Raw genomic sequence first — 4,967 nt, 5'->3', positions numbered from 1 at the left:
AGTCCACTCAGTCCTATTTCTCGTTCAGCCAATCGCTAAGACAAACAAGTTTGTTTACATTTATGGGAGATAATGCTGCTCTCTTCTTATTTACAATGTCACCAGAAAGTGAGAACAGGCACTTTTGTAGCTGGCATTGCAAGGTATTTACGTGCCAGATATGGTAAACATTCATATGCGCCTTCATATTTCGGCTACCATTCCAGAGGACATGCTTCCATGCTGACGACTCTCATTAAAAAAAAAAAGCGTTAATTAAATTTGTGACTGAACTCCTTGGGGGAGAAGTGTATGTCCCCTCCTCTGTTTTACCTGCATTTTGCCATATATTTCATGTTATAGCAGTCTCGGATGATGATCCAGCACATGTTCATTTTAAGAACACTTTCACTGCAGATTTCACAAAACGTAAAGAAGGTACCAATGTGAGATTTCTAAAGATAGCTACAGCACTGGACCCAAGCTTTAAGAATCTGAAGTGCCTTCCAAAATCTGAGTGGGACGAGATGTGGAGCATGCTTTCAGAAGTTTTAAAAGAGCAACACTCCGATGCGGAAACTACAGAACCCAAACCACAAAAAAAGAAAATCAGCCTCTGCTAGTGGCATCTGACTCAGATGATGAAAATGACCATGCGTCGGTGCGCACGGCTTTGGATTGTTATCGAACAGAACCCATCACCAGCATGGACACATGTTCCCTGGAATGGTGGTTGAAGCATGAAGGGAGATATGAATCTTTTAGCACATCTGGCACATAAATATATTGCGATGCTGACTACAACTGTGGGGTGAGAACACCTGTTCTCACTTTCTGGTGACATTGTAAACAAGAAGCGGGCAGCATTATCTCCTGCAAATGAAAACAAACTTGTTTGTCTGAGTGATTGGCTGAACAAGAAGTAGGACTGAGTGGATTTGCAGGCTCTAAAATTTTACATTGTTTTATTTTTGAATTCAGGTTTTTTTATACATAATTCTACATTTGTAAGTTCAACTTTCATGATAAAGAGATTGCACGACAGTACTTAGGTGAATTGCAAAATTCTATTTCTTTTCTTTTTTTACAGTGCAAATACTTGTAATAAAAAATAAGTATATAGTGAGCACTGTAAACTTGGCATTCTGTGTTGTAATTGAAATCAATATATTTGAAAATATTGAAAACATTCAAAAATATTTAAATAAATGGTATTCTATTATTGTTTAATAGTGTGATTAATCGCAATTAATTTTTTAAATCGCTTTACAGCCCCAGTAAAGCAAATTTCACCACCAAAAAACCTGTTTTTAAGGCATTTTGAGGAAATTTGGCTCAGATAAGATTTGGATAAGTATCTAAACTAAACTTTTTGAGGTCCACTCAGCCTGAATTCACCTTGATTTTTTTTCAAGACTACATGTGTGCAACTGCTGTTTCTATGTGTTATTCTTTAATGTGAACAAAAAGGGAGAGCTCCTAAAGATGGCTGATATGAAGAGAAAGGAGCAGTAAGGGCTGATGACCACAGGCACCTGACTCAGCAAATATTATATGTGACTTTCAAGGATACACACACTTTCCTTTTATTTGAAAGAAAGCTGCACTGCCACAGAAGGTAAAACTTGAAGTAAACCTCAGCTTTTATTTTCTTTTTCCAAGCTCAAATTGGTAGGTCTGCCTCTTTCATTGCATTTTGTTTCCTTGTAGTTTTTCCCTTAAGTTTGATTTTTTTGCCAGTACTTCAGTCTTTATGCTATTGGCCCAGCCCCAGCCCACATTCAAGGCTCTTCTAATGCTGTGAGAACAGTAGGTGCAGTAGGAAGTCAGTAGGTGTTTTACTAATGGAGAAGGAAGGGAAATTGTTGCAGCATGGTGTTAGCTTCTGGGTTGAGTTGGTTATTTGTTTGCTTAACAGATGTCAAGGACTTTTCAGAAAGGCTTTGTTATGGGTTTTTTAAAATATATATAATTGAATTAAATAAGTACATATAACTGAATAGCCACTCTGAGACAGAGAGAGAGAGAGAGAGAACGAACTGCCTTTAGATAAAGCACAGAACTCAACGTGAGGACACTTGGGTTCTCTTCCCAGTTCTACCACAGAGTCTCTGCATGGCTGTTCTTAAGGCAAATCACATAACATCTGTGCCTCAGTTTCCCCACCTGCAAAGTGGGGAAAATGAGACTTACCTCGCTCACATTGGTGCCATGAAGCTTAACATAGGTTTGTAAAAAGCTTTTTTGGGGGCGGGGTGGATGACTATGTTGAATTACATCATATTAACTAATAAATAATAATAAGTGCATGTTCTTTTTTACAGCCATACTTTCTCAAGGATGGATTAATTATTTTTCTTGGGATATTTTTCTGTCTCTTTTTCTGTCTTTCAACTTGGAACTTTGCCCAGCTCCACTGCTGAGTGGGCATCAATGCCTCAGCTCATCTTTTAATGGCCAGGGGGAGAGATGAGGCTGGTTGTGCTTTTTTATACTGTTCTTTTTCTGGAGTACTTGCATGTTTGTCTTGGTTTGTCTTGCTCTGTTTCTTCCTTTTCTCTGTTGTTTCTTTTTCTCTCTCTCTGAATTGTTATTTCCCTTCCTCCTACTCCCCTTCCCAGGATCCAGGCATGCCTGTCTGACTGACCTTATTCCCAGGAGGTGGACCTTTGCTTTTGAGAGAAAAAGCTTGACACTCAAGGAGGTAGGAATCCCATAGAGAACTGGCCCAACAAGCATATTTTCTTAAGGATTTGTTGCCAAATTTTACTTCCAGATTTTGGAAGAAATTGAGCAACTGTGCTCCACGGCCTCTCCTCTGTGACTCGCTAGATATGAAGGCCCAAGGAGATAAGATGGGTGCACTCTTTCCCCCCTCTTTTAAAAATATGTGACGGGAACAAATTCGAAAAGTCAAAGAGGTGTTTCTATGGGAGTGCATTCTGCCCCCTGTTTCCAATCCCACAAAATAGGACAAGAGAGGAACTGGGACTAGGTACATTTGCATAGGGTGGGATCTGCAAGAAACATTGGCCCAACGCGTGCAGATTCCCCTTATTCAGCAGTTTAGAATTAAAAGTAATTCTTCAGTTTCTATTGTGATTATTTTTCTAATTATAAGCTGTTAAGTCAGCCAAAAGATTCATTTCTGAAAGCAGATATAAGAAAATAGCCCAGCTGATGACTTTGATGCCATCTGGGCACCAGTGAAACGAATGCTTCCTGTGAGCGCTACTGGCTTACATTTTCACCTTCACCTTTTTGCTTTATTAACTGCAATCCTTTCAGTCCTCCTCCTTTTTTCTGAACAGCATGACATCCTGTTTGCTCCGAAGCTGCAGCATTGTGAGACAGGCACTTCTAATTATATTGCATGGTGCCTGGTTAACTTGTTAGTCCATCTCAGTCGTTCTTAATCATTTCCATATTGGGATCCCGCTCTGTTACCTTTCCCATACCAGAATGCCCCTTCCTTAGCCGGTTCTCGCCAGGAGACCCTTCCCATGGAGCAACCTGAGAAGGACAGAGTGATTGGATTTGCAACCCCTTATCATCTGTTTGCAAACCCTCTGGGTGTTGGGAACTGCTGCTCTATATCTTTCTGCAGACTGGGACCCAATCAGTCATGTCCAGGATGCAGCCTTTACGATAAGGGCTCCCAAATAAAGACCGGCTCTCTTATTCAAGATGATCTTGTGGACTGTCCTCACTCCATTCACAATAGTACAGACATCTCCCCTTCAGTTTGTGATTGTGTAACATTAATGTGGCAGTTACATTAGTTGCATACATGGGAAAGTAATATAAGGAAAGTACTTAATGTATTTTAGTTGCCTTTAATATGGTGCTTGGATCTTTTAGAAAAGAGTTAAATGCACTGTCTGCTTTTGCTCTTCATTTTGTCTTCTTCCTCACATATGTCCTGTTTTTCTCCACTGGAAATAAGGTGGGGGAGCCAACACTATATGACCAGCCAGCCCTCTGAGGCAGGGCCGTCCTTAGGATTTATGGGGCCCTACGCAGTATTATTAAACTGGTAACCCTATGCTTCATTGAAGGCAGTCCCCAGCCAGCACCACTGACCCCAGAGTGTCGAGGTGGCACAGCCATCACCCCTGCCCGTGGACCCCCAGAACCCACCCCATTGCCGACACACACCAATCTTCGTAAGCAGCAGACACTGTGGCAGTGGCTCAAGGCAGGCTTTGTGCTGTCACATGGGGGCTGCATATTGCCAGAGCCCCTGGCCCTCCTGCAGCCCCTCGCCACTCCTGGCTCACCAATAAATATGCCTCTCTTTAGCACTCTAAATGGAGAGTTAAGTGTGGAAGGGAAGTGAAGAATAGAAAAGGGATACAGTCATAGGGTCTCTCTCCAACTCTTGTAAAAAATAAACAAAAAGTAAATAATACCTGCACAGATTGCTGAATCTGAATGGGCTCAAAGCAGGGGGTAAATATTTTATGAAGATTTACAGTGTCACCTTGAGGAGGGAGGAAGGGTAGAAGCTCTAAAAATTCTTGACATTTGTGAGGAGGGAGGAGATAAACCTAATTATAGTACTTTCAGTGCTGCCTCCTCTGTTTTCTCAGCCCATCCTTCTAACTCCTCAGGGGCTGTCTCTGTTTCCAGCAAAACAGCCTCTTCTTAGTTGGAAGGCAAACATAATGATAACCCACAGAAACAAAATCAGTGTAATCTCTGACATATATGATTACTTACTGATGGGCCATATTTTCAGATCTGATCCATCAGTCACTCCATGAACCCAAATTTTAAGGTTTGACAAAGTTTTGATTAGCCCCACCACCAAAGGAGAATGAGATGGTGGAAATCCACCATGGTTATTATTCTACCTTTATGATTTTCTACTAGGTCCTCCTCACAAACACAACCCTTACCTTTGCTAGACACCAGTGAGGGCCCCTAGGTCCTCTGATAACTTTTCTGTGGGGCCCCAGCTGCCACTAAACTGAAATCTCATATAC

The sequence above is a fragment of the Natator depressus genome, chromosome 3 (genome assembly GCF_965152275.1).
Source record: "Natator depressus isolate rNatDep1 chromosome 3, rNatDep2.hap1, whole genome shotgun sequence".
Classification (NCBI taxonomy): Eukaryota; Metazoa; Chordata; order Testudines; family Cheloniidae; genus Natator; species Natator depressus.
This window is presented reverse-complemented; position numbering follows the sequence as displayed.